Below are 20,390 nucleotides of genomic sequence, written 5' to 3'. Positions count from 1 at the left end.
ACAAATGCAGGGCAGGCTATGTGTGCCTAATGTGGATGGCTTGCGTGAGTTGATTCTCCAGGAGGCTCACAATTTGCGGTACTCCATTCATCCGGGTGCTGCAAAGATGTATCAGGACTTGAGACAATACTATTGGTGGAGGCGGATGAAGAAAGACATAGTGGGGTATGTATCTCGGTGTCTAAATTGTCAACAGGTGAAATATGAGCATCAGCGACCGGGTGGATTACTTCAGAAGTTAGAGATTCCAGAATGGAAATGGGAGCGGATCACTATGGATTTCGTTGTTGGGCTCCCACGGACTCACCGGAAGTTTGTTGCAGTTTGGGTGATTGTGGATAGGCTGACCAAATCAGCTCATTTCATTCCTGTGATTACTACTTACTCTTCAGAGCAGCTGGCTCAGATATATATTCGCGAGATTGTCAGACTTCACGGTGTACCAGTATCTATCATCTCTGACCGGGGTACACAGTTTACCTCAAGGTTCTGGAGGGCAGTACAACGTGAGTTGGGTACTCGAGTAGAGTTGAGTACAATATTTCACCCTCAGATGGATGGGCAGTCCGAACGCACTATTCAGATACTGGAGGATATGCTCCGTGCGTGTGTGATAGATTTTGGGGGTGCTTGGGATCAGTTCTTACCACTTGCGTAGTTTGCTTACAACAACAGTTGCCAGTCAAGCATTCAGATGGCTCCGTATGAGGCCTTGTATGGTAGGCGGTGCCGGTCCCCAGTAGGTTGGTTCGAACCGGGCGAGGCTAGGCTATTGGGTACAGACTTGGTTCAGGATGCCTTGGAAAAGGTTAAGTTGATTCAGGATTGACTTCGTACAACCCAATCTAGACAGAAGAGTTATGCGAATCTGAAGGTTCGTGATGTTGCATTCATGGTTGGTGAGCGGGTATTGCTACGGGTTTCTCCTATGAAGGGTGCGATGAGGTTCGAGAAGAAGGGCAATTTGAGCCTTAGGTATATTGGGCCTTTTGAGATTCTTGAGAGAGTTGGAGAGGTGGCTTACAGACTTGCACTACCACCTAGTCTTTCTGCGGTTCATCCGGTATTCCATGTTTCTATGCTTCGAAAATATCACGGCGATCCATCTCATGTGTTAGACTTCAGTTCGGTTCAGTTGGACAAGGATCTATCTTATGTTGAGGAACCAGTGGCTATTTTAGATAGGCAGGTTCGAAAGCTAAGGTCAAAGAACATTGCTTCCGTGAAGGTTTAGTGGAGGGGTCATCCGCTCGAGGAGGCGACTTGGGAGGTCGAGCATGATATACGCAGCTGTTATCCACACTTATTCACCAGCTCAGGTACTTTTTCTAACTCCGTTCGAGGACGAACGTTTGTTTTAGAGGTGGAGAATGTGATGACCCAAAATGTCATCTTTAAATTTAATGATTAATTATGTGATCTAAGCACTATTTACCATTACTCGACTTGCGTGTGCAGTCCGTAAAAAAATTTTCGGAAAGTTTTCAGTTGAAAAATTGATTAAAATGTGAATTAGATGTTTAAAACATAACTAAGTTGACTTTGGTCAATATTTTGAGCAAACGGACTCGGAACAGTGTTTTGACAGTTCCAGTAGGTCCGTATTGTGAATTGGGACTTAGGCGTATGCCCGAAATCAAATTTCGAGATCCCTAGCCCGAGATATGGAATTTTGATAAAAAAATTTAAAGTTTAAGTTCAAATAGTGACCGGATGTCGAATTATGTGCAAATGACCCCGAAATAGAATTTTGATAATTCCAACAGCTCCGTATGGTGATTTTGGACTTAGGAGCGTGATCGAATTTTATTTGGAAGTCCGTAGTGGAATTAGGCTTGAAATGCCGAAAGTTGAATTTTTGGGAAGTTTAACCGAGGAGTTGACTTTTTGATATCTGGGTCAAAATCCGATTCTGAAAATTTTCATAGCTCCGTTATGTCATTTATAACTTGCGTGCAAAATTTGAGGTCAATTGGACTGGATTTGATAGGTTCCGATGTTGTTTGTAGAAATTGAAAGTTCAAAGTTCATAGATTTTGATTTGAGGTGCGATTAGTCGTTTTGATATTGTTTGATGTGGTTTGAAGCCTCGACTAAGTTTGTATTATATTTTGGGACATGTTGGAATAATTGGTTAAGGTCCTGAAGGTCTAGTGTGGAATTCGGAAGGTAAACGGAATGGATTTCGGACAAAGAAGGTTGCTGGAAATTTGCAGAAATTTCGCCAGAAATTTGTAGAAATTTTTGGTGTGTGGAGCTAATTTTGGAAGCTTTTAGCTCTTAATTCATAAAGAATCAGAAAATTGGCAACACATGAAAGTTGTAGTCGTTTGTTTCTAGTTTCCAGAAAGTTAAACCATTCATTATTTGGACATTGGTACAGAAAGTTATGATAGATTGAATGAAGGCTGGTAGAGCAGTTTCGCCGGAAATTCTGATGCATGGAGCCTACTTTGGAAGCTTATATCTCTCAATTCATAAGGAATCGGAAAAGTTGCAAAACGGGAAAGTTGTAGTCGGTTGATTCTAATTTCCAGAAAGTTAAACCATTTATAATTTGGACATTTGTACATAAAGTTATGATCAATTGAAGGAAGGCTGATAGAGCAGTTTTTGGTAGACTTTTAGTGACGAAAAATATACTTTTAGTGACGAAAAATGGACTTTTAGTGACGGATTGGGAGAAACTTAAGGACCAAAAATGGTCATTTCATTCATTTCGATTTGGATTTTTGGAGCACGGTTCTTGGGCGATTTTCACGGGAAAACATTGGGGTAAGTGTTCCTTATCCTTTATTGATTATATTTCATGATATCATACTCATTTACATCATGAATCCGTGAATTTATGGAAGAAAAATCAAGATTTTTGCAAAATCTTCCAAAAACAAAAATTTAAGATTTGGAGGTCGAGTTGTTATCAGATTTTGGTAAAATTGGTATAGGTGGACTCGTAATTTAATGGGTTGTCGGATTTTATAAGTTTCGCCGGATTCCGAGATGTGGGCCCCACGGGCAAATTTTGAGCTAATTTCGGATTTTAATGAAAATATAATATTTTCTTATAAAATTGATTACTATAATTTTTGTTGACTGTATCGAATTAATTATGACTAGATACGAGTCGATTGGAGTCGGAAAATCGAGGAAAAAGTATAATACTTGGTTAAATTGGAGCAAGTCGAGGTAAGTGACTTGTCTAACCTTGTGTGAGGGAAATTTCTCCTAGAATTGATATTAATGTGATTATTGAAATGTGTTGAAAGTCGTGTACACGAGGTGACGAGTGTGTACACGGGCTAAATGTGAAAGATTATATTTTTAAATTGTGTAGATCATTGTTGCGCATTTATTAAATTATTTTATCTTGTTATATTCTTCATCATTGATCTGTGATATATATTTTAAATTTGTTTGCCTTTTTCCTGCTAATTATTTTACCTGTTTAATTGAAACTTGGTTTCTTTCATACTGTGCATTATTTGAAGGTTGATTTTCTTTAAATTAAATATTATTAATATACAGTATTTGACATTTTTAATTTTGATATTGAAGCAACGTATTAAAATTTTGGAATATTATTTTTCTGAATTATTTATTCTTGAAATATTGGGCACTTGAGGTAAAAATTGTGATATATTGTGATATTGATACGCATGCGGTGGTATAAGGTCTGGGTGTTAAAACGCATGCGGTGAGATAAGGGTGGCTTGATACGCGTGGCTAGTAGGGGTGACTACTAGAAGTCATGCGGTGTGATAAGGGTGGCTAAAATGCGGGATGCTATTTCGGAAAAAAATATCTTCTTTAAATAAATTGTGAAGGCTCCCACGGTGATATAAGAAAATGAGATATTGTGAAATTATTTATAATTTGGGACTACGAGGCGGTACCTCGGTAGTGCCCTTGTTAATATTGATTTATGGCCATAGTTGCCTTCGATTAATTGTTGTGATTTTCATAAAGTTGAAGGAAATTCTGTTTTGATTCCACGAGATATTATTTGCAATTATTTGGTGTCATTAAATGTGACATACTATTTGATTCATTTCCAGTGTCATTTTATTTTATTATATTGTTAAACATTTTACCATTCCATTATTATATTCCAGTAGGGCCTCACCTGACCTCGTCACTACTTTACCGAGGTTAGGCTTGGCACTTACTGGGTACCGCTGTAGTGTACTCATACTATGCTTCTGCACATCTTTTTGTGCAGATCCAGGTACATCCTACCAGCCTAGACGTCAGTGAGTTACCTACGTACGGAGACTTTGAGGTATATCTGCCAGCGTCCGCGACTCCGGAGTCCCCTTCTATCATTTTATGTTGCTTCCTTATATTTTATTTAGACCTTGATATATAGAGACATTGAGAATAAATTCTTAGGAGGTTTTGATTTATTTCTACCGGGTTTTGGGAGTTGAAATTGTTTGAATTGTAGTTTATTTATTTCAAATATTTATTATTATTCCGCATTGTTAGGCTTACCTAATCAACGGCGAAAAAAAAATTCCCATCGAGGGTTACGACAGAGAACTGTCTTCGCCGTCGCCGGTAACTCCATAATCAACGGTAGGTTCCCGGGCTTTAGCCTTGCGATTACACAACACCTCCACCACCGGTAACTCTATTTTTAGCGAATACTCATTAGTTAAATTTTTGTTCCGATCAATCCAAGAGGTTTATACCTAAATTCCACCGGTTTAGTCTCTTTAGTTCTTTATCTTATGCAATATTTCTATTTATCTTTCCTTAATTGTTTTACCATTTTATTACGAAGTGTCATAGCAAAATCTCTTCCCTAATCACTCAAAATCAGAAAGTATTTCTTCCTTTAAAGAACGAATTTTAGCTGAAGATTGGGATACGAATCTCTTTGGAGAATCAGTCTATGTTCAAGAAGTCACCAAATAGAGTGATTCCTGCGCAATCATCTTCTTCCCGGCGAGGACAGACTATTTCCCGGTGTGTTCAGATTGCCGGCAAGTTTCGTAAATTTCGGCGACTTCCAAACAACTTTCAGGCGAGACACAGCAGGACTTGCCAATGCTCTTGAGCAGATCCGACAAGCTTCAGGAAAACTTGCTCCAGGTTCTTTCGTTCTATATCTGGTACTCGTGGTATCGGTATTTTTATTGTATTTTTTCTGCCCGCGGGAGTTGGTACCTCCCATTTTCCAGTTTTCCTTTGTTGTGTGAGTTAAATTGCTGACATCTTACCTCGTACTAGTTTATTTACCATATTAGTGTGCCTGTTGTTGCAACTTGTATTCTTCTGGTTTAGTCTGTTGCCTTGTGTGATAGTGATTCCCCTTACTCTGTCGTAGGTAGAGTGGCTGTGGTCTGCGATGGTCGAGTGAGGTCATGTCCTCGGGGGGGAACGGGGGTGGGGCGGGAGGTAGGTCAGGGTTTAGGGGGTGGGGCGGGAGGTAAGGGAGGTAAAAGGAACAAGGGTGTCTGTAGGTTGAGAATTGGGTCATTGAATGTAGGTACATTGATGGGTAAATCTATAGAGTTGGTGAAGATCCTCCAGAAGAGGAGGGTCAATATAGCGTGTGTCTAGGAGACAAGGTGGGTAGGGTCGAGGGCGAGAGACGTGGACGAGTATAAACTTTGGTACTCAGGAGTCCAGAAAGGTTAGAATGGAGTGGGCATCTTGGTGGATAGGGAACTTAGAGAGTCGGTGGTTGAGGTTAGACGAGTGAATGATAGATTGATGACTATTAAGTTGGTGGTTAGAGAGTGCACCCTAAACATCGTTAGCACCTATGCGCCGCATGTGGGCCTAGATGAGGAGGTTAAACGGCGCTTCTGGGAAGGGTTAGATGAGATTGTGCGTCAGGACTGCTGAGAAGCTATTCATAGGAGGGAATTTCAATGGGCATATTGGGTCGACCGCAGGTGGTTATGGCGAGGTGCATGGAGGCTTTGGTTTTGGGGAGAGGAACGGAGGAGGTACATGTTTATTGGACTTCGCTAAGGCTTTTGGGTTGATGATTGCGAACTCTAGATTTCAGAAGAGGGAGGGGCATTTGGTTACTTTTCAAAATGCGGTGGCGAAGACCCAGATTGACTATCTCCTCCTCAGGAGGTGTGACAGAGGGTTGTGCAAGGATTGCAAGGTGATTCCGGGTGAGATACTCGCGACGCAGCATAGGCTCTTGGTGATGGACGTTGGTATTATGTTAAAGAGGAAGAAAAGGTATACTCGAGGAAGATCGAGAATCAGGTGGGGAGCCTTAACTAAGGATAAAGCCCAAGCGTTAGAGGGGTGGTTGTCTGCTATGGGAGCTTGGAGGAGCAGTGGTGACGCGAGCACTATGTGGTCAACGACAGTAGACTGTATTAGGGAGGTTGTGAGAGAGGTGTTAGGGGTCTTGACGGGCGTCTCTGGTGGGCACAAAGTAGACTAGTGGTGGAATGAAGTGGCCCAAGGTAAAGTGGAAGCAAAGAAGGCGGCGTACCTGAAGTTAGTGGGGAGCATAGGTGAGGAGGAGAGGCGAGTGTGCATGGATAGGTATAAGGCAGCTAGGAAGGAGGCTAAGCTGGTGGTCACAGAGGCTAAGACTGCGGCGTATGGTCGTATGTACGAGGAATTGGGGGAAAAGGGTGGGGAGAAGAAGTTATTCCGGCTGGCCAAGTTGAGAGAGAGGAAGGCTCAAGATTTGGACCAAGTGAGATGCATCAAGGATGAAGATGGTTGAGTATTGATGGAAGATGACCAGATTAAGAGGAGATGGCAGACTTACTTTCGTAAACTTCTAGATGAAGAAGGGGATCGGGATATTGTGCTAGGCGAATTGGAGCATTCCGAGAGTCACCGTGACTTTGGGTACTGCAGGCGTATCGAGGTTGAGGAGGTCGTGGGAGCTATGCGTAAGATGAGTAGGGGCAGAGCGACCGGGCCAGATGAGATTCCGGTGGAATTTTGGAAGTGTGTGGGGAGAGCAGGTTTGGAGTGGTTGATTAGGTTGTTTAATATTATTTTTAAGGGGAAAAGGATGTCGGATGAGTGGAGGTAGAGTACGGTGGTTCCATTGTATAATAACAAAGGTGATATCCAGAGTTATAACAATTATAAGGGTATCAAATTACTGAGTCATACCATGAAAGTGTGGGAGAGGGTGGTTGAAGCGAGGGTGAGGATGACGGTGTCTGTATCCGACAACCAGTTCGGATTCATGCCGGGTCGTTCGACTACAGAAGCTATACACCTTGTTAGAAGGTTGGTGGAACTATACAGAGAGAGGAAGAAGGATCTGCACATGATGTTTATTGACCTAGAGAAAGCATATGATAAGGTTCCTAGAGAAATTCTCTGGAGATGCCTGGAGGCAAAAGGTGTATCGGTTCCATACATTATGGCGATTAAGGACATGTATGATGGGGCTAAGACTCGGGTTAGGACAGTATGAGGCGACTCTGAGCATTTTCCTGTTGTAATGGGGCTACACCAAGGTTCTGCGCTCAGTCCGTTCTTATTCGCCCTAGTGATGGACGCGTTAACACACCATATGCAAGGGGATGTGCCATGGTGCATGCTATTCGCCGATGACATAGTTCTGATTGATGAGTCGCGAGCCGGTGTTAACGAGAGGCTGGAGGTTTGGAGACAGGCTCTTGAGTCTAAGGGTTTCAAGCTGAGCAGGACGAAGACGGAATACCTGGAGTGCAAGTTCAGCACTGAGCCAGGGGAAGTGGGCGTGGATGTGAGGCTTGATTCGCAGGTCATCCCGAGTAGAGGCAGTATCAAGTACCTTGGTTCGGTTATCCAGGGGGAGGGAGATCGACGAGGATGTCACACACCGTATTGGGGTAGGATGGATGAAGTGGAGGTTAGCATCTGGAGTCCTGTGTGACAAGAGAGTGCCACCGATACTCAAAGGTAAGTTTTATAAAGCGGTGGTTAGACCGGCCATGATGTATGGGGCTGAGTATTGGCCTGTTAAGAACTCATATATCCAGAAGATGAAAGTAGAAGAGATGAGGATGTTGCGGTGGATGTGCGGGCACACTAAGATAGATAAGATTAGGAATGATGATATTCGGGAGAAGGTGCATGTGGCTCCCATTGATGACAAGATGCGGAAAGCGAGGCTTAGATGGTTCGGACATGTTCAGAGGAGAAGCCCAGATGCTCCGGTACGGAGGTGTGAGCAGCTGGTTACGGAGGGCACGAGAAGAGGTAGAGGGCGCCCTAAGAAGTATTGGGGAGAGGTGATCAGGAAGGATATGGCGAGGCTCCATATTTCCGAGGACATGACACTTGATAGGAAGATGTGGAGGTCGAGTATTAGGGTTGTAGGTTAGGAGGTAGTTGAGTCGTGCCTTACTTCGTAACATGGTGGGACTAGCCATGTAGGTTTATGATAACTAGTGGGAATGTTGTGACTTACTATTTCTCTTTTCAGTGCAGGTCCTATTTACTAGCTATCGCTTTTGCTTTACATCTTTCTTCTAGATTTCATGAGGTTCCTATTTTTCTTATGACTGTTGTGGTGATACTAATATTTACTAATATTATCTCCCTTTACTTTGCATCTTTCTTCTGGATTTCATGGTGTTCCTATTTATCCTATGATTGTTGTTGTGATACTAATATTGTCTCCCTTTTTGGTCTTTTTATTTTTTTGAGCCGAGGGTCTTTCGGAAATAGCCTCTCTACTCCTTCGGGGTAGGGGTAAGGTCTGCGTACACACTACCCTCCCCAGACCCCATTAGTGGAATTTTACATGGTTGTTATTGTTGTTGTTATTGTTAGGCTTACCTAAAACTAGGTGCCATCAGGATGAATTTGGGGTCGTGACACCATGGGAAAAGGATTCTTGAAGTTTCCAGTCCTAAGCTCAATGAAACAATGGTTGGAATAACCAGCGATAAAGAAGTTATTCCGACGGAATTTCAATGAAATTCAACTGAATTGGTGATACGAGAGACAAGAGGAGGTATTTCCGATGGAGAGGGCAGCAAAATGAGCTCACAAATTCAAAGTAGTACACCTATGAAGGAGCGAGTGGAAAATTGGATTGAAGCAACAAAAACCGTGGTTACAGGGGGGAAACAATCATGGGCAGACGAGGTTGAACTTGCTGAGAAGAGCGCAGGTTAGGGATCTGAATCTAGGGCATCCGTTTAGGATAATTTTGATATATTAAAAATAATGAATGATGGCTTTAAGCTTGAGTTCGTTAACCCTACTACTATGGGGGGACAAAAGACAGTGGAAATTGAAGATGACGATATTGTTACAGAGATCGAGTACTGGAGTAATGCTATAGTGTGCTATTTATTAGGAGCACACCCTCCATTTGCAGTCCTAAATGGTTACATACAAAGAAATTAGGGAAAGTTGGGAATTAACAAAATAGTAATGATGAAGAATGGTATAGTCCTGGTCAGATTTGAGAATGAAGAGGGAAAGAATGAAATCATTCAAGGAGTAATATATCATTTTGATAACAAACCATTTATTGTGAAGGCTTGGAATGCAGACATGGAATTTACTCGCGAGGAACTATTTTCAGTTCCTATTTGGGTCAAATTGTCGGGGTTGGATTTTAAGTACTGGAGTGCAAAGAGTTTGAGCAAAATTGGTAGCTTAATAGGGAAACCTCTCATGGTGGACAATAATACTGAAAAGAAATTTGAATTGAACTTTGCAAAATTATTAGTTGAAGTGAGAGTTGGGGAAAAATTACCAGAGCTGATTTACTTTAGAAATGAGAAAGGTTCTGTGATTGAACAAAGAGTAACATATGAGTGGAGGCCTTCTATATGCTCTAGCTGTAACAAATATGGGCATACATAAGATATCTGCAGGAAAAACAAGGCAACAATAGAAGCCAAGAAACAGGAAGCAAGCAACCAAAAAAGGTGATTCAACAGAATGCTGACAATGAGGTGAATACAGTAAAAACACATGAGGATAAGGGGAGCAAAGAAATAGGGATGGAGGAAATGCATGGTAGATGGCAAAAGCAGAATCCTTGGAGGGGACATCAGGGAAGGGTGCAACCTCATAAATCAGTCAATTAGTCACATTCAGTGGTGCATGTGGCTAATACATTCCAAAACCTCAAGAAGGACAAGGCAGAGACAAGTACTAATAATGGATTAGGGAAATGAGGGAGTGGTACCATCTTCCCTATAGGGGATGGTTAAACTATTGAGTTGGAATACAAGAGGCCTCAATGGCCTCAGTAAGTAGAAAGAGGTCAAACTCTTCTACACTTATTAGAATGTTGGATTAGTTGGGTTACTAGAAATTAGAATAAAAAGTAATAAGATGGAGAATATTATAAATTCTATGTTTGTAGGGTAGCAATATTATAGCAATCATATTTCACACTACAATGGTAGAATTGTGGTAGTGTGAAAACCAGAATGGTATGAGGTGAGGATCATTAATGAGATTGCACAGTCAATACCTTGCGAAGTAAAGTATATCCCTATGCAAATCACATTCATGGTCACATTTGTGTATGCACATAATCTCAGATATGAGAGGAGAGCATTGTGGGAGTATGTACACCAGATAAGTTTAGGATGTCAGCTTCTATGGATACTCATGGGAGACTTCAATACAGTACTTCAACAGGAAAATAGAATTGGAGGGAACGAAGTAACACTTAGTGAGGTGGTGGACTTTCAAAAATGTATAGATAAATGCATACTTATGGAGTTACCTAGCAATAGATACAAGTACTCATGGAATGACAAGCAGGGGGCTAATAGAATCTGCTAAAAAAATAGATTGGGTATTTGTTAATGGGGAATGGATAGATACAATGCAACAATATAAGACTCATGCACTTCCAGAAGGGGTCAGTGACCATTGTCCATTTGTGGTAGAGATGATCCAGACACAGGAAAAGAAGGGAAAAGCTTTCAGATACTGCAATATATGGAGTAAACACCCAGATTTCCTACACATTGTTGAAGAGGGGTGGGCAATGCAAGTGGAAGGGTGTAAGATATATCAGGTAGTAAAAAAGTTAAAAGCTTTGAAACAGAAACTCAAAATATTACACAAGAGAAACTTTAGCAATGTCATAAATGAAGCTAATAAAGATAGGGAGGAAGTGCATAAATTGCAAGCTATGCTACAACAAACACCACTAGATCAAAATCTTCAGCAGCAAGAGAAAGATGCAAGGGATAAGTTCAGGGAGTCATCACTTATGGCTGAAAATTTCTTGATGCAGAGAAGTAAGGCCACATGGATTAGACTTCGGGATGATAATACCAAGTACTTCTTCTCCATTATTAAACAGAGAAGATTAGTACAATCAGTGACTCAAATTAATGATGAGTTGAATTAACTACAAACAGATCCTGAGAAGATTGCTGATGTGTTTGTCAGCTACTATAAGAAACTATTAGGTTCTAATGGAGGGACTAGGGGAAAGGCATGTCATGGGTTCTTAAAATAAGGACATGTATTGTCTTTACAACAGTAATTAGGTTTGATAAAGGGTGTAACTGCACAGGAGATCAAGAAAGCAATGTTTAGTATCAATGTCAATAAGAGTCCTGTGCCAGATGGGTATGGTGTAGGGTTCTATAGAGATGCATGGAAAGTGGTTGGCAAAGATATCACTGATGTTGTGATAGAATTCTCCAGCAATGGATAAATGCTGAATCAGCTCAATGCTACCATGATGACTTTGATACCTAAGGTGGCTAATCCAATAGAAGCTAGCCAATTTCGACCTATTTCTTGTTGTAATGTGCTCTACAAATGTATATCGAAGGTTATGTGTAACATTCTTACTGAGGCGCTTCCTACCATAGTAAGTGAAAATCAAGCAGCATTTGTGAAGGGAAGGTCTTTAGTTCATAATGTTCTTATGTGCAGTGATTTACTAAGACACTAAAATAGGAAAACTATCCCTAGATGTCTAATGAAGATTGATTTAAGGAAGGCGTATGATATGATAGAATGGGAGTTCATTGAAGAAATATTAAAGGGATATGGCTTTCCTCCAAAGTTTACTCAGTTGATCATGGCATGTGTAACAACGACAAAGTTCCGAGTAAAGGTTAATGGAGAGGGGTATGGTTATTTTGAAGGGAAGAGGGGTCTAAGATAAGGGGATCCAATATCCCCCTTGCTCTTTGTTATGGTGATGGAATATCTTTCTAGGATTCTAAAGAGGACGAGCCAGCTGCCAGATTTTAGATACCACTCAATATGCAAGGAACAACAACTTACTCACAGATTTTAGATACCACTCAATATGCAAGGAACAACAACTTACTCACCTGACATTTGCAGATGATCTAATGTTGTTTTGTAAAGGGAATGAAGCAGCGGTAATGAGAATAATGGAAGCACTTAAGCACTTCTCAGAGACCATAGGTCTGGAGGCAAATACAGAAAAGTTTGTAGGGGTGGATGATGAATTAAAACAAAAACTTTTGGACATCACAGGCTACTCGAGCGGCACATTTCCTATGAGATATCTTGGTCTTACCTTATTACCATAGAGGGGGAGTAAATGGATTGTCACCAACTATGTGTGAAGATCACTGAGAAGCTGACCACAATATCAAATAGGCACATGTCTTATGCAGGGAGGCTACAGGTGGTTGTGTCTTTCCAATTTTCACTGCATAATTTTTAGGGGGCAGTGTTCACCCTCTCACAAAGTGTGCTGAAGGAAGTAGATAAGAAATATAGGTACTTCTTATGGGGAAGCACTACAGAGAAGAAAAGGATACCTTTAGTAGCATGGGAGAAAGTGTGTCGACCTAAGCACCAAGGTGGGCTGAATATCAAGAACTGCAAACTGTGGAATATAGCTTATATTAGAAAGTTAATATAGTTACTAATTAACAAGAATGAACTACTATGGGTGAAATGGGTACATGGCATCTATATGAGAGCAAATGATGATTTTTTAGACACATCAACCAACACATGATAGTAGCTGGTATTAGAGGAAGCTACACGGTATCAAGCAACTAATAAAGGGGTGGTACAGTAATGACAGCTATTGCCTCACAAGTAGTGGGAGGTACTCGGTCTCAACAGGGTATAACTAACTAGTAGGAGAAAGCCTAAGTGGAATGTTGCTGATTTGATTTGGAACAGAATTATGCAACCCAAGCACAGGTTTATACTATGGCTGGCAATGCAGAAGAAGCTATTAACAAAGGATAGAATCATTGGCATGGGAATTCCATGTAGAGATGGAGCATGTGGATTATGTGAGTTGAATAGTCTTGAAGATGTACAACACTTGCTTTTACAGTGTATATGGGCAAAAAAGGTGTGGGAAGGAGTGAAGGAATGGACTGGAGAACATGTTACACAGCATGATATCATGACCACATCGTTGAACATCAAGCGCAGAAGATGGAGTAAATTCGGGAAGGAAGTGATGGCATATATGGCAGAGTATGAACTTATTTTTCTTTAGAAAACAGAAAGTTAGTAAGGATTTTGTAATACAATAAATAAAGAGTATAGTTATAGAGATGATTCAAATGTATAGAAGGGAAAACGAACTAGGATGTGCTAAGATTTCATTGAACAAATTTGTAATTAGACTGCGAGACCTACTGTTGTCAGTAGTGCGTAGCTGGTGCTTGGGTGCTCTTTAGGTGTATGTGTTAATGTGGTTTGTAAATGGTAATATTCACAGTTATTACCAAAAAAAAGTACAATATATTGAATATGTTTCCTCTCGTATGATTTGGATTTATCTTTTTGAATATTTAATCTTCTATACACTTTATTCTTGAGTCTCAACTTGGTTAATATCTTTCCACTCGTTTAATTTATATTTTCTTTATCTTTGCTTAGTTTCTTTTTCGCTAGTATATAATAGTTGATGGATCTATACTCTGGCCATCTTTCTTTCGCTAGTATATTTTGATGTTTTCTTAATGCATCACCCTTTCAACATTAAAAATATCTATAGAGTTTTGTTAAGTCCTATAAAAGTATGTATATTATTACATTTTACTTGTACTAGTGACTTTTACATGACATTTGAAAAAATAAATACCGAAAATTAACCGAATCGTACTGATACCGAAGAGAAACTGACATGATTGGGACGGTTTCGAAAAGTCTAGTTTTGATTATACATATTAGAATAATCGAAAAATTGACATGGTACAAATTTTATAAAATAACCAGCAGAACTGAACCATTGGCACCCCTAATTCTAACCCTTTGTAGCACATATGTCACATTTTTGTTCTTTAGAACATCCAAATTGTTTGAGATAATTATACAAGTACTTCATTTATTTAACTTGTAATCTTTTTGATAATTATAGTGTTCGGCCAATTTGCCCGCACGTCGACTAATTTCATAGGATACTTGCTACCTCCCTTTAGCAACAGATAGCAAGTAACTCTGTCCACTAAGGCTTGGACAGATGGAAAGGAATTACCTAATATTTTTTTCTTCGCTGGAATTTAAACTTGAGACCTTGTGGTTCTTACTACTCATACTTTCATCAGATTAACTTTTTAATCATTATTTTAATATTTTTATACTAAAATAAATGTAATAAATAATTCAAAACAATACAAATCTCATATCCAATGATAAAACTATATAAAATAACACCAAAGGAGTAAATCACCATAGAACTTAGGGCCTGTTTGGCCATATATATTTTTTTATAATTTTTTTCGAAAAAAATTCACTTTTTTTAAAAATCAATTTTGGAATTTTTCAATTTCCGAAAAATTCCAAAAAAGTTACTTTTCAAAATTTTCACTTTAGATCACTCATAAAAATTCAAAATCAGCTCAAAGTTGTATTCATGTCCAAACACAACTCTAATTTTCAAATATAATTTTTATTTAATTTTTTTTTTACTTTTTCAAAATTTTACTATCCTTATGTCCAAACGCCCACTTAGATTGGCGAAAGGCCAGAATGCTAGCCTTATAAGTTATAAATACCACTACATTCGTTTCATTTTATGTGAACTTATTTACTTTTTGGTCTGCTCCAAAAAGAATGACCCCTTTCTAAATTTAGAAATAATTTTTCTCCTTTCTAAATTTGGAAATAATTTTGCTTAAACTTACAATTCTACCCTTTATGGAGAAGCTTTTATAACCACACAAATACTATGGATCCCTTTTTGAATTGTTTAGGACCATAAATTCCAAAAATCTTTTATTTTTTCTTAAACTTCGTGCTCACTCAAATAAATTCACATAAATCGGAACGGAGGGAGTACTATATTGATCAATTATCAGAACTAAGTGATAAAATAATCACACATTTATTAAAGGGCATAATATTAATAATTTTTCTCCAATAAAAAAGCTTGCTTTACGTTAGAACATGAAAAAGGGAAAAAGAAAAAAGAGAAGGCGCCACTTGATGCGTGGTCTCATAACGACCTTTGGTCACTGTGGCGCTTAACCACTCACAGTCCTCGGCTTTACCGGTCGATTCAAAGTTACGCTCTTTCCTTTCCCATGGGCTGCGGCAGAGCCGGTTCCCCGTGGCTAACCACGCCCAGGCTAATCAGCAACGCCGCCACTCGCAGCTTGCGGCCTATATTCAACTTATGCTATATTAAGTTCCCTCGTAATTACACCTCTTCGCCGACGGCTTCCTACAGCCGGCGGTGGTACAACCCTGAACGTCGCAGACAGCTTAGTCTAGCATCGGACATTGTCCGCCATTGGGTGGAAGGAGATGCTTCTTCCACTGTCCCACCTCAAGGTCAGTCCCTTTGGTCAACTAACTGCATGTTGCTTGTATTTTTTGTTAATGCTTAAGTTTAATTTAGTGTATGGAATTTGGTGCAGCAGAAAGGTTTACCGTTGTTTCGTATAACATATTGGGAGATAGGAATGTTTCCAAACACGGAGATCTCTACAGAAATGTTCCTTCGAATTACTTAGATTGGGACCATCGCAAAAGAGTTATTTGTGAAGAACTCCTCGGATTAAATCCTGATATAATTTGCCTACAAGTAATTACAATTGCCTCTTGCATATTAATATATTTAAATATGTCCATGTTTTGGATGTGAAAGTGATTGAAGAATTTTATTAATGTGATTGATTAGGAGGTGGACAAGTATTATGATCTACTAAACGTTTTGGAGAAAGCTGGATATCTCGGCTCCTATAAGGTTACTTCACTCTAAACCCGCCCGCCTCCCTCCAAATTAAAATAAGTGGAAAATTGTATTATCATTCATTATAAAACTTGCTGTTGGAAAATATTAAATTGTGTTACTTTGACCATGGTAGAGGCGCACTGGCGGTTCTGTTGGGCTGTGCTATGTTTTGGAAAGCTGATAAGTAAGTGCTATAAGTAAAGATTATACCTCACAGTTAGTACCTAGATCATTTTGCTTGTTTGGAGTTTGGACTGATACTTGCTCATGTCAGGTTTCAGTTGTTAGAGGGTGAAAGCATTGAATATAGGCAGTATGGTCTCCGGGATAATGTCGCCCAGCTCTCTGTTTTTAAGGTAGCAGTTGTAAATTTCAATTTTCGTTTAACTACTGTAATTTCATATAGCCTGTAAATGTGACAAGTGAGACTGTGAGAGTGATGAAACAATGCTCAAAATTAGGACAATCAGTAAGATGGGATTCAAATATGTAAAGGAGATATACGACAAAGATAACCAAACTAAAAACATGAGATAAACTGGACGACAACCTAAATATAAGCAATTGACTAGTACTCAGTGGTTAATCTTCATCAGATTTCACGTTCTGTGAAATATGCATATGTGATGGCTAGTGGCTTAAGACCTCTTATCCAAGACTTCCTGCTTGCTTAGTAGTGCAGATCACTTCTAGTAGGTCAAGCTTTTGTACCAATTAGAACTATGCTGGTAGTTAAAATCTGGAGCATTTGATTTAACTTATCTCTGTATGCATGTCTCTACTATTCTGAACTGGATGTTTCTTCTGATTTCATGTACCAGGGTGATTTGTCTGGATCACCGTTTTTTCTTAGTTTCATTATTATTTAATCATATCTCTTTCGATTTTGTATGTCTAACTTCATCTGGTACAGACAGATGCGTGAAGCCCAGTCAAGGAGGCTCGTAGTTGGGAATATTCATGTGCTATATAATCCAAGCCGTGGAGATGTTAAGCTTGGTCAAGTAATATCCTGCATTCTTTGTTAACTCTCTATTTTTTGCATTTTAATATTTGATTGGCAACTGAGCTTACATGGCAATTTACCTTGACAAGGTATAATTGTTAGACAAAGAACATTAGCATTTACAAGGGATGGAAATCTCCCTTGGCGTTTTAAGCCTAAACTGCTTGTTCTGATGCATGGTTTAGTAATGCAAATTACATTTGCCACTGATTGTTATAATTATAAACACTAGAATTATTTGAAAATGCATATTTCCATGCACATATAGTAATTCCTTTTATTTTTTGTAAATTTTGTTTGATCGGAAATTAAATTTGTCTTCTGTTTGCATATTGAAATTTGTTGCTGGAGGTTTCTGGATCAAATGGCTTTCAAATTGTCTCAAACTGGAAGAGTGCATCCTATCTGGTTATTAGAAAATTCAAGTGAAATATAAATGGAAAAATCAACTTGTCAAATAGTTGTTTTCCACAGCTCTTACTGCTTAGGCACATGGGTAGAGTGTCTCTTATTCATTTGGACTTCAATCCTGTTTCCATCAGCATACCACTTGACATCTGAACAGTCTCTCTTTGTAAAGAAAGACATTTTCTTAACCTTTGTTCATGCACCATGATAAAATATGTGTGCAACATTGTGGTAATCAGATTCTAGTTCTTGCTACAAAATGCATGTTTTTCCTCTTCTGGTAGCATGCTAAGTTTAGACAAACTTTTTAAGTTCCCCAACTGTCAATATATTGAAGTGTGGTACAAAGATTTCAATTTTCCTTCAGTTGTCTCCATGCTGTTACTTTTTGCTGAATATTTTTCCTTTCAGATTCGCTTTCTTTCATCAAGGGCTCACATACTTTCAGAAAAGTGGGACGGTGCGCCTATTGTGCTTGCAGGTGATTATAACAGCACTCCCCAGGTGTGGATCACTGAAATTTATCTTTAAAAATAACTTGCTGGGACTATTCTTATTTGTTTATCCCTTGTGACAGAGTCCAATCTACAAATTCTTGTCATCATCTGAGGTAATATGCAGACCCCAATTCAGCATCCTTTTATGCAATATTAAGTACTTCTTAAGTCATATAAACTGCATGCTTTTTGACGGAGTTGTTTGTTCTCAGAGGATTTCTTTTTGATATTGCAGCTCAATCTCATGCTACATAACCGAAGAGAGTTATCTGGTCAGAGACAATGCCATCCCTCTCAAGATCTTGGTCTTAGAAGAGAAAAGGGGATTTTGTTTGTTCTAATGGACAGGTGAAGCTAAGATCTATCAGTACTTATTATGTCTTTCGAAAGTCTATGCGCTCCTATAAATTCCAATAGCTAGAGTGTACACAGCAGGATTCATATAACCTAAAGGGAGACCGTCAGTTGCTTCAGATTGTATTTTATGAGAAAGAAATGTGGTACTTATTTTCTAATAACAGTGACGTCTTCTCCATATCCTCATTCTCATTTCTCAATTTCACTATAGTGTGGTATATGGTCAAACTCTTGATACTTGGTATATATCAAACTTCAGAAACCAAATTTATTTGGGCATAAGACCTTGTTACATTTACGGAGTCGAACAGAAATGGAGATATGCAAGTAAACTAGCCATTTACATAAGGCTTAGAAATAGTTTTTGAAAAAAAAAAAATGACTTACAAATAACTCCTCTAACTATTTATTTTTGTTGTCGCTGAATTTATTTGGGTTCGATTATTACTGCCCTTCATAAATTCTCGAGTGTGTTGGATTCCTAATCCGTTGATATTTGAGATTACTGGATGTCAATTCGTTTACTAGTGAGATAAAACTAAATTCTTTGTATTATCATGTGATTTTGATTGAGAATTTTGCTGTGTGCATGCAATTGACTTCAGATTCTTGAATTCTAGCTGGAGCGAAGAGGAGATGAATGTTGCAATTGGCGCCCCTAAATCCCACATAGCTTTGCACCCTTTGAAGCTAAACAGTTCATATGCAATGGTGAAGGTACAGCGTGTAGCTTCCTACCCACAGTTGACATTTATTCCCTTGTGTATTCCTCTTCGACAGAACGCTACCTCTTCCTTTTTCTTAGGGATCTCTAACAACAAGGGATAACAGTGGTGAACCATTAGCCACATCTTACCACTCGAAGTTTCTGGGAACTGTTGATTATTTGTGGTACTAATGCTGTTGATTACAACTACTAATATTTTTCTGCTAACTTGATTAACGGGAGTAAGCGCTAATAGTAAAATCCACCACATGCAGGTATTCTGATGGTCTTGCACCCACAAAAGTTTTAGATACTTTACCAATTAATGTCTTGAAGAAAACAGGCGGTCTTCCCTTCAAGGTATTATGTTTCTCACTTAGAAACCGGATGCTGTTAACCTTATGCATTAGATTTGGCCAAAGACATGAAATTAAAAGGTTGTCAAAACATGAAGTATTGTGCTAGAATTTGGATTTGTTTGCTTTACCTTATAAAATAATATGTTGCTCGATTGCACGTTTGGAATCGATATCCATCAAGAAATCATAGCAAGTCCTTTGGTTCCCAAATCTTGTCACAACATCTTTGCTCTATACTGAAGCATTAAATTTTGTTTGGTATGCTGGAAAAGGTACTGGAAGTAAATTGCAATTTCTGTGCCATTTTCTTTGTGTTTGGTAAGAAGCACTTCCTAGATCTTATTATATTTGATATATTCTTTGTGTATGATGTGTCTGCGTTTAACATCTTTTTCAAGCCAGTTTTAACTTGAACTTCTGGGACATGCAGAAATTGGGTAGTGATCATTTGGCTTTGGTTTCTGAGTTTGCTTTCTTGGAAGGAAAGAAAGAAGCAACTGAAGACGTTGCTATCAGTTAAAAGTGACATCTGTTGGTAGTGATGTTGCATTAGCCTTGTCAAACAGAGTTATCAAAAAGGAAGAAAAGAAAAGAATTACCTGTATCAAGTTGAGAGTCAGATGACGACAAAATTTGTGATTGCATTGAGCAGATTCCATGTGCTATTAGCTGTTGACTAAATTATCAGTTTAATCAATTTGTTTCCATACTACCCACAAAAACTTGCTGGACCATACGTAATGGGGACTCATGGTTTGGACATATGAATTTGATATTTTGTGGCTAAAAACCATTTACTCTCATTCTAAGTTTAGCTCTGTCTCTTTTCCGTGGGTGCACTTGTTGTAGCAATGTTGAATTACAGTCTAAAAGAGTGAAATCATGCAAGAGAATTTTATGAATAATATAAAATAAGCAAATTTAGGTAAGGCGTTTTCGGAGAGTT

At 39.0% G+C, this 20,390-nt stretch overlaps 1 pseudogene; it reads left to right on the top strand.

The window, feature by feature from the left end:
- The first annotated feature begins 5,417 nt into the window (after positions 1-5,417).
- On the top strand, positions 5,418-20,258 carry LOC107824522 (carbon catabolite repressor protein 4 homolog 3-like; annotated as a pseudogene).
- Positions 20,259-20,390: the final 132 nt, after the last annotated feature.

The sequence above is a fragment of the Nicotiana tabacum genome, chromosome 4 (genome assembly GCF_000715075.1).
Source record: "Nicotiana tabacum cultivar K326 chromosome 4, ASM71507v2, whole genome shotgun sequence".
Classification (NCBI taxonomy): domain Eukaryota; kingdom Viridiplantae; phylum Streptophyta; class Magnoliopsida; order Solanales; family Solanaceae; genus Nicotiana; species Nicotiana tabacum.
Note: the sequence above shows the minus strand (reverse complement) of the source record. Positions and strands in the feature narration are given on the sequence as shown.